The 10,375-nt window shown below is 42.2% G+C and overlaps 1 non-coding gene across 1 annotated transcript; it reads right to left on the reverse strand.

The window, feature by feature from the left end:
* Positions 1-9,849: 9,849 nt before the first annotated feature.
* Positions 9,850-9,953, reverse strand: LOC130937738 (small nucleolar RNA R71). Its single transcript, XR_009068941.1, has one exon. It is a non-coding gene; the product is annotated as a small nucleolar RNA R71 (small nucleolar RNA).
* Between the last annotated feature and the right edge of the window lie 422 nt (positions 9,954-10,375).

Genomic DNA, 10,375 nt, shown 5'->3' on the forward strand with positions numbered 1-10,375 from the left:
AATTCAAGGTTGAGATTACTACCCAGAAAGCTTAGATCAAGGTGGGATGGACCCTACCAAGTGGAGAAAGTAGAACCTTATGGGGTCTACCACTTGCGCCAACCAACAAGCCCGGACATCTTCAAGGTAAACGGGCACCGTCTCAAATTGTATCATGGTGAGCAAAGAAAGAACTCCAAGGAATTTGAAGTGTTCTTCTTGAGGGATGCAACTCTTGAACAAGCACTATGAGCTACTGAAAGTCCAACTTAAGGACGTTAAACAAAAGTGCTAGGTGGGAGACACCCCACCATGGTAAGATCTTCCTTTGAGCTTTGTACATAGACACTTGACTTCATGTTTGTTAGCTAGATTTTAATGTCAATTCTCCTTCATTTGTTGAATTCATTGATAGTTTACCAAGTAAAATGCCCTGCTATAGTGTTTAAGTGGCTGTGTGGGGGGGGTTGAAATGTCAAAGGTGAAGTAAACACATGCAAATTTAGAAAAAACACCCCTCTGCGCGTGCGCGTACGCGCCCTTAAGGCATTCAACGATCATCTACGCGGACGCGCACCGTACGCGGACGCGTGGATTGCGAATAACAGCCCTCCATACATTTACCCGAGAGTTGCGCCCACACCATGCCAGGACTATGCCTGAAGCACAGGAAGCTCGCGCGCGCGCGCACATGGCGCGTCCGCGCACATGGGCGAAATCTGCCAATCGACGCGCAAGCGTACTGTGCACGTCCGCGCCGATCGCCTTGTTGCACTCCTGGTACATATTCCAGAGAGTTAAGCCACTCTTAGGCCTATACTAAGCCACCGGCCCAGAACCTCTGCCGCGTGCGCGCACCTGGCGCGCACGCGTCTATACACTGCGAGCACGAAATGCGCGCGCGCGCCTCAGCCGCGCACGCGCCCATTAATTCTGCACTCCTCTCTGAGCCACTTCACAGAGAGTTGAGCCCACCCCAGGCCCTTCTCATGCCTGGGGCACAACCGCGTTGACGCGTGCGCGCACTGTGCGCGCGCGCCAAAAGCCCTGAAGCAACCTCTGGTACTTCGTCCAGAGAGTTATGCCACCCCTGTGCCTCTCCTGTGCTGCCAGCCCAAGCGCATGGGCGCGCACGCGCAACATGCGCGCGCGCGCCCCTATTCCACCTCACTTTCCTGCGCGAGCGCGCACCGTGCGCGCACGCGCAGGTGATCGACGCCAACTTTAGAAAAGACACACTTACTCCTTCATCCTCATTCCACTTTTCCTTCTCCCTCTCACCCCTTCCACCACCCATTCACCCACCTCCACTTCCTCTCATCAACCACCTTCTACCACATATCTCCGGTGGCCCCACATTAACTCTTCACTCTCCATCAACCCACACTACAACTTCTTCTTCCATATCCTTCTCCATCTCACAAGGTATTATACTAAGCTACCCTCTTAGTCCAATAATCTCTTGTGATTCTTAATCATTTAGTTGCACCATCTTTTAGGTAGCTTCTTTCCTTTTTCTTCTTTCTCTAGCTACTTCTTTGGGATGTCTTTGCTCTTTTCTCTCTTTCAATCCAATTCTTCATAGGCATTTGGGTCTCAAACTCACTTACATGAGTAGATGAGTGGTGTTGCTTAATTCTCTTGCAATCAATATGCACTGTAATCATTAATAATGGATTGTGGAATGTTACATTGCTCTCATTTTCACATAATCACATACTAGTCCAAGGACGCACGCCAAGTGTTCGACGAAAGGCATACTTGAGTTTTGGGCTCATTGTGACTAACTTGCCTCTCAACCAATCACTTTTGGGTGCATCCTCACTTTCCCCAATCCATTCATTCACATTTTCTTAACTTGCTTTCCATTTGTGGTCCTTAAGGGTGTGTGCTTCTCATGCTCCTTCCTTGCATGCTTAAACTACCCTTGCACCACATGAAAATGATTCGCCTTGCTCTTCACACGTTATCCTAGTCACATGTTGCAGCTGTCATGTAACAAAGATACCCATATTCTATGGCATAACTTTTCATTGCATAACACTCATGTACTTCCACTTCTTTGGGCTTAATGTTTTCCCTTTCTTGCTTTCACAGGATGGTCATCAAAAAGAACAAAGGGAAAGACCCCAAGAAGCCAACTTCCAATAAAGTACGCCAAGAACTAACGGCCAAGCCCCTCTTTAAGAAAACCAAGGGCCCCGTTGATGTTCTAGAGAAGGACAACCCTCCTAAGGATTCGAACAAGTTTCCCAACCGTTACTGTGAACTTGTTTACTCAAAAATGATCGAAAGGAATTATCATCCGGAACCCCTCCTAGTCCTACCGGCTCACCTCAGTCCGATTGTGATGCCACACATTAACCGGAGGCAATGGAGGTTCCTCTTGAGGCAACCAAAGGAGGCCAATCTCTCATGGGTGGTGGAATTCTACTCCAACTACCACTCACCCCTTCTCACATCAATATTTGTGCGCCGAAAGCAAGTATCGGTCACAGTGGAAACCATCCGAGAAGTCCTTGGGATTGAACCGTCAACAGATGCATATGACGCCTACCAAGAAGTCTTGGCTACATGCGATGACCGTGCATTCGATTGGAGCGCGATCCTCCGCGTCATTGCTTTACCCGATGCATATTGGATTCGGGGGACCATAAAGCAAAGACCCAAGGGTTTAGATGTCCGCCACCTCACTCAAGAAGCCACGGCATGGGCCCAAATTCTAGCTCACTACGTGCTCCCAAGCACACATGGGTCATCCATCACCGCCGAGCTTGCCTTATTGATATGGTGCATCTTAACTGAGAAACCGGTCGACATTTCGCATGCCATCCGCCAATCCATGGGGCGCATTCATGCCAAGGGAAATCTACCATTCCCCGCTTTAGTGACGGCATTAGTTGCGAAAGCCGGCGTCAACCGGGAGGCTAAAGATAGGAGAACCTCAATTCCGGTCGATGGTGATATTATTCCGACCAAGAGATGCCTCAAGCCTCCAGAAGTCACCAAGGACATTGGACTGCCCACACCAACTCGCAACACTACCACTTCATCTACATCACAAAAATCGGCCACCCAATGCCTTGAGGACCTTCACAATAAATTGGACCGTTATGAGAGGCGTAACCAACGCCGTTATGCTCATGTGAAGAGACTTCTAAGCATAGGTACCCCACCTATGGAGGAACCCGATATCTCCACATCCACCGCAACTTCAAGCGGAGATAGCGATGACATTGGAGATGTGGGACACTCGGAGCTCAACCATCCATTGCGTCTAACCTATAGCACGGAGGACCGTGCTAAGTTTTAAGTGTGGGGAGGTCGGCCGACCGATCTCCGTAGGTAACATCTGAATAAATCTGAATAAATTTTTGTTCCTTGAACTTTCTTGCAATTAGGATAGGTGGCATAATTAGGTTTTAGTGGCACCATTCGCATGATAAGTTTACTTGGTTGGAACAATGAAATTCTTTCTTAGGAAACCAATACTTTGGGGCAACCATGGAATTGCAAATTTTAAATGCTTTGATGCCAAATTTGCATGAAGAATTATATTTTGGAACATGGGTTTGAGTTAAGAACACAAGCTAGTGAGTTTTGAGCCTAATTGCGTGGTTACATCTTATAACCACTTATTCTCCTTCTTGTGTGCATTATTCTCTTTCTATGATTGTAATCCTTGATTTGTTTGATTCTTTATGACCATTATTTTGTGTATACATGCATTTAGATGATTGAGGCCATCATTTCATTAGCTCACTTACCCAAATAGTCTTACCTTTGATCTTCCATTGTTAGCCAATTTGAGCCTACGCTTAACCCACTTGTTCTTTAATTTAGCACATTACAAGCCTTAAAGCGAAAAAAAACAATAAATGTCCTTAATTTGGATCTTTGATTGGCTTAGGTTAGTGTGTGTGTGTATCATTCAAGTGTGGGAACCTTGGGACATTGGGTGAATAAAAGGGTAATTTTGTATTGTTATTGAAAATATTGGGAATTGGGTACATACTCATGTGTTGATCAAATGTAAAACCTTATGCATTGATGCTCTTATATATAGAAAGAAGAAAAAAAAAAGAGAAAAACAAAAGAAAAAGAAAAGAAAAATAATATGGAAAAGGAAAAGGAAAAAGCAGAAAAAGAAAGAAAAAAAAAAGAAGAAAAAGAAAGAAATAAAAAGGGGACAAAATGCCCCAAAGCAAAGTGTAGCTCAATAAAATCAATGCCCAAGTGTTGTGAAATGAAAAGAAAAAGCATGAGTATGTGAAAAAGTGAGAAATGGGTAGTTAGGTTAGCTTTGAATTTATATAGGATGTCATAGGTTAGGTGGGAAGTTTAAGTTAATCAAAGATTCAATTCGCAAAGCCCACTTGACCAAATATGCCTCCTACCTTAACCCTAGCCCCATTACAACCCAAGGAAAAGACCTCATGATAATTGTATGCATGCGTTGAATAGTTGTCGATTGTTAGAAGAAAAAAAAATCTTGGAAAAGCATGATTAGGGGAGAATTGAGTGAATCAACCCCAAGCACTGAGCGACTAGAGTGCAAACACTTCCGGTGAGGGTTCGATGCTCAATCCTTTGATTCCCGGCTCTCGCGAGCATTCCTCATGCAAAGTTGCATATATTGCATTTGATGCTTAGAAATTGGCAAGTCCTATGCTTTGACCACCATCGTGTCCCATGTGCTCGCATATGTCATAAGAAGGCTGATTTGTTCCTAACCAAGTAGATAGTAGCACTAGTCATAGTTGCATACATATAAGTAGGTTGCATTTCATGAGTCTTATACTTTTGCGATCCCTCGGTCTTCTGTGTTTCTTTGCATTTCCCTAAGCATGAGGACATGCTAGAATCTAAGTGTGGGGAGGTTGACAAACCCCATTTTGAGGGTTTATCTTGTGCTGATTTCAGGGGTTTTATCAATGATTCCACACACTTTCTATATGAAAATACAAGATTTTGCATTCCTTTCCTAGTTTTGCCCCATGAATGAAAACATGCTTATTTTGCACTAAAATAGATACATTTCTAATCTTCTCTTGATGCCATTCGATGCCGTGACTTGTGTGTTAAGTGGTTTTAGGATATAGAGTAGGAATGGACCGGAAGAGAGAAGGAAGACGGGTGCAAAGGAAGGAAGCATGAGAATTGAGCTTTGGAAATTTCCGCATGGGCACGTGCGCGCACCTGGCGCGCCCGCGCGGATAGAGCAACGTGAAGCCGAAGCCAAGAGCCAAGCCACGAGCCGGCTTGAGTAGCGGCTAAGCCATGATCTTCATGGGCGCGCACGCGTACATCACGCCTCCGCGCACATTACAAGACGCCTCGATGGCGCGTGCGCGTGCCTTGCGCGTGCGCGCCGATTTGCGAATATGATTTTTTAAGAAGTCACGTGACTTAGGCGTGGAGGTAGTTAAGAATCCCACTTTTGGGGAAATGCCTTGGCGGGAAAAGCTTAAGAAGACCAAAGGAGCAAGGGTTAAGGACACTTAGTTCATTTTCTAGATTTTAGATATTTTGGGAGGATAGTTAGTTACACTTTTGGGAGAAGAAGAGGAAAATTCCAAGCTTTTCACTAGGGTTCATCTTCATCCAATTTCTGAATTTTCAATCACTTTTTGGTGAGATCCATTACAATTCTCACTCCACTTTATTCATGTCATAGATTTTTCTTCTCCAATTTCAAGTAGTAGTTGTAATTGATCAATTCTCATAGATCTAGAATTCAACTTTGTAATTTTGGATTTCATCAACGCTTGGAGAATTTGATTTTCATTGTTACTCTTTGAGACTTGTTGTTAGATCATTGTGTTGCAATACTTTCAATTCTACTTTTCTTCTCATTTTACTATGACTTTCTTTCTTGCTCATCACATGTTTGATAAAATGTCAACACTAGCTATGGAGTAGAAATTTCACACTTGGCATAGGGTTTGGTCATTGGAAGAAGTTGAATAGTTGTATCAATAGTTGATTTGGAATAAGGGATTGCTAGTTGGCTTGGAGTGCACTAAAGCTAGATTCCCATGAGGTGAAGCTAGGACTTGTGACTCAAGTTGATTGTTTTCATTTGACCTTCCTCTATACCTAGGGGATAACTAAATGAAGCAAGGCCTAATTGTTGTCATCATTGAATGGACTATAAGGATAGAATTTCTAATGCCAACCCTAAGCCAAGTCTTTTGATAATTGATTGTTTGTTTCTCATTACTTTGCTAAAACCTTCAAAGAATTCCAACAAGGCTTACTAAATCAATAAGATGCACACTTTGGCAATTCCAAGGGAGAACGACTCGGGAGACTAGTACTCTCGGATATAGATTGTAGATTTGTTTGATGATGGATTTTGCGTCGGTTTAGACTATACTACGATTGATCACTTGATAATTTCTATACCGGCAAAAATTCATTCGTCATGGAGCTTTGGGGATGGGGCTGATGAGCGGATAATTTGTACGCTTTTTGGCATTATTTTTAGTATGTTTTTAGTAGTTTGAGTTGAGTTTTTAGTATATTTTTATTAGTTTTTAGTTAAAATTCACTTTTCTGGACTTTACTATGAGTTTGTGTGTTTTTCTGTGATTTCAGGTATTTTCTGGCTGAAATTGAGGGACCTGAGCAAAAATCTGATCCAGAGACTGAAAAGGACTGCAGATGCTGTTGGATTCTGACCTCCCTGCACTCGAAGAGGATTTTTTGGAGCTACAGAAGCCCAATTGGCGCGCTCTCAACGGCGTTGGAAAGTAGACATCCTGGGCTTTCCAGCAATATATGATAGTCCATACTTTGCCCAAGATTTGATGGCCCAAACCGGCGTTCAAAGTCACCTTCAGATTTCCCAGCGTTAAACGCCATGCCTAGACCTTGTTCTTATGTATTTTCAACGGTGGAGTTTCTATACACCATAGATTAAGGTGTGGAGCTCTGCTGTACCTCGAGTATTAATGCAATTACTATTGTTCTTCTATTCAATTCCGCTTGTTCTTGTTCTAAGATATCCATTCGCACTCAAGAACATGATGAATGTGATGATTATGTGACGCTCATCATCATTCTCACTCATGAACAAAGTGACTGACAACCACTCTTGTTCTACAAGCAAACGAGGCTCTAATGTTTATCTCTTGGATTCCTGATAACACGATGCATGGTTGATCGCCTGACAACCGAGTGCTCGCCTGACAAACGAGCCAGCCATTCCGTGAGATCAGAGTCTTCGTGGTATAGGCAAGAACTGATGGCGGCATTCAAGAGAATCCGGAAGGTCTAACCTTGTCTGTGGTATTCTGAGTAGGATTCAATGATTGAATGACTGTGACGTGTTTCAAACTCCTGAGGGCGGGGCGTTAGTGACAGACGCAAAAGAATCAATGGATTCTATTCCGGCCTGATCGAGAACCGACAGATGGATAGTCGTGCCGTGACAGGGTGCGTTGAACATTTCCACTGAGAGGATGGGAGGTAGCCACTGACAACGGTGAAACCCTTGCATAAGCTTGCCATGGAAAGGAGTAAGAAGGATTAGATGAAGAAAGTAGGAAAGCAGAGAGACGGAAGGGACCAAGCATCTTCGTACACTTATCTGAAATTCTTACCAATGAATTGCATAAGTATCTCTATCTTTATCTTTATATTTTATTCATATATCACCCATACCCATTTGAGTCTGCCTGACTAAGATTTACAAGGTGACCATAGCTTGCTTCATACCAACAATCTCCGTGGGATCGACCCTTACTCGCGTAAGGTTTATTACTTGGACGACCCAGTGCACTTGCTGGTTAGTTGTGCGGAGTTATGATAAAGAGTTGAGATTGCAATGAGCGTACCATGTTGATGGCGCCATTGATGATCACAATTTCGTGCACCAAGTTTTTGGCGCCGTTGCCGGGGATTGTTTCGTGTATGGACAACTGACGGTTCATCTTGTTGCTTAGATTAGGTATTTTTCTTCAGAGTTCTTAAGAATGAATTCTAGTGTTTCATGATGATCCATTGAAATCTAGCTGGCTGAGAAGCCATGTCTAATCTTATTGGACCGAGGTTTCAACTGATCATCACAAGAGCTTGTTGATTTCTATCAATCTTGCTATTGGAGCAATGATCTGCTAAGGCTTGGCTGGCCATTGGCCATGTCTAGTGTTTTGGACCGAAGCTTTCTTTGAAAGCTTGGCTGGCTGTGAAGCCATGTCTAATTCCTGGACCGGAGTCTTAGACTAGCATTGCAATGATTCCTGGAATCCAAATTAAGAATTCTGAAACCTTCATTTTCTATTTCCATATAATTTTCGAAAAAGCACAAAAAAATTACAAAACCATAAAAACCAAAAAATATTTTATGTTTCTTGTTTGAGTCTAGTGTCTTATTTTAAGTTTGGTGTCTTTCATGCATTGTTTATTTGATCTTGGTTCTATTTTCAAGTCAATAGTACAGGGAACTGAAGATTCAGAACATGCAGCAAAGGAATTACACAGAAAAGGCTGGGCGTTCAAAACGCCCAGTGAAGAAGGACAGACTGGCGTTTAAACGCCAGCCAGGGTGCCTGGTTGGGCGTTTAACGCCCAAAAAGGTAGTGCATTGGGCGTTAAACGCCAGAATGTGCACCATTCTGGGCGTTTAACGCCAGGATGGCACAAGGGGGAGGATTTTGTTTTCAAATCAATTTTTTTTCAAGTTTTCAAAGTTTTTCAAAATCAAATCTTTTTCAAATCAAATCTTTTCAATCAAATGTTTTCAAAATCAATTTCTTTCCTTTTTCAAAGATACTTGATAAATTAATGATTTGATTGAACATTTCAAGTATGTTGCCTTTTCTGTTGAGAGAGGTTTAATGTTTGAATCATATCTTTTCTTGTTAGGCAAGTCATTAATTTTTAAAATCAAATCTTTTTTAAAATTGTTTTCAAATCATATCTTTTCAATCATATCTTTTTAAAACCATAACTTTTTAATCATATCTTTTTAATCACATCTTTTTCAAAACAGTTTTTAATCATATCTTTTTTATTTCTAATTTCAAAATCTTTTTCAAAAATTACTTGATCTCTTTTTCACTCTTGATTTTCGAAAATCAAATTAAAGTTTTTCAAAATGTTTTTAAAATCTTTTTAATTAATTTTCGAAAAATCTCTTCCCCTCTTCTCACATCCTTCTATTTATGGAGTACCACTCCTCCTCAATGCACAATTCGAACTCTGTCTGACTAAGTTCGAATTCTTCTCCTTCTTCCTTCTATTTTTCTTTTCCTCTGACACCTCAAGGAATCTCTATACTGTGACATAGAGGATTCCACATTTTCTTGTTCTCTTCTCTTTCATGTGAGCAGGAACAAAGACAAAAGCATTCTTGTTGAAGCTGACCCTAAACCTGAAAGGACCTTGAAGCGAAAGCTAAGAGAAGCTAAGGCACAACTCTCTGTAGAGGACCTAACAGAAATCTTCAAAGAAGAAGACATGGCAGCCGAAAACAACAACAATGCCAACAATGCAAGGAAGGTGCTGGGTGACTTTACTGCACCTACTCCCGACTTCTATGGGAGAAGCATCTCTATCCCTGCCATTGGAGCAAACAACTTTGAGCTTAAACCTCAATTAGTTTCTCTAATGCAACAGAATTGCAAGTTCCATGGACTTCCATTGGAAGATCCTCATCAGTTCTTAGCTGAATTCTTGCAAATCTGTGACACTGTCAAGACTAATGGGGTTGACCCTGAGGTCTACAGACTTATGCTATTCCCTTTTGCTGTAAGAGACAGAGCTAGGACATGGTTGGACTCACAACCTAAGGAAAGCCTGGACTCATTGGAAAAGCTAGTCAATGCCTTCTTGGCAAAGTTCTTTCCACCTCAAAAATTGAGTAAGCTTAGAGTGGAAGTCCAAACCTTCAGACAGAAGGATGGAGAATCCCTCTATGAAGCTTGGGAAAGATACAAACAATTGATCAGAAAATGTCCATCTGACATGCTTTCTGAATGGAGCATCATAGGTATTTTCTATGATGGTCTCTCTGAACTATCCAAGATGTCTTTGGATAGCTCTGCTGGAGGATCTCTTCATCTGAAGAAGACACCTACAGAAGCTCAAGAACTAATTGAAATGGTTGCAAATAACCAATTCATGTACACTTCTGACAGGAATCCTGTGAAAAATGGGACAAGTCAGAAGAAAGGAGTTCTTGAGATTGATACTCTGAATGCCATTATGGCTCAAAACAAGATATTGACTCAACAAGTCAATTTGATTTCTCAAAGTCTGTCTGGAATGCAAAATGCACCAAGCAGTACTAAGGATGCTTCATCTGAGGAAGAAGCTTATGATCCTGAGAACCCTTCAATGGAAGAGGTGAATTACCTAGGAGAACCCTATGGAAACACCTATAATTCTT

Source organism: Arachis stenosperma, chromosome 6 (assembly GCF_014773155.1).
Source record: "Arachis stenosperma cultivar V10309 chromosome 6, arast.V10309.gnm1.PFL2, whole genome shotgun sequence".
In the NCBI taxonomy this organism is placed as follows: domain Eukaryota; kingdom Viridiplantae; phylum Streptophyta; class Magnoliopsida; order Fabales; family Fabaceae; genus Arachis; species Arachis stenosperma.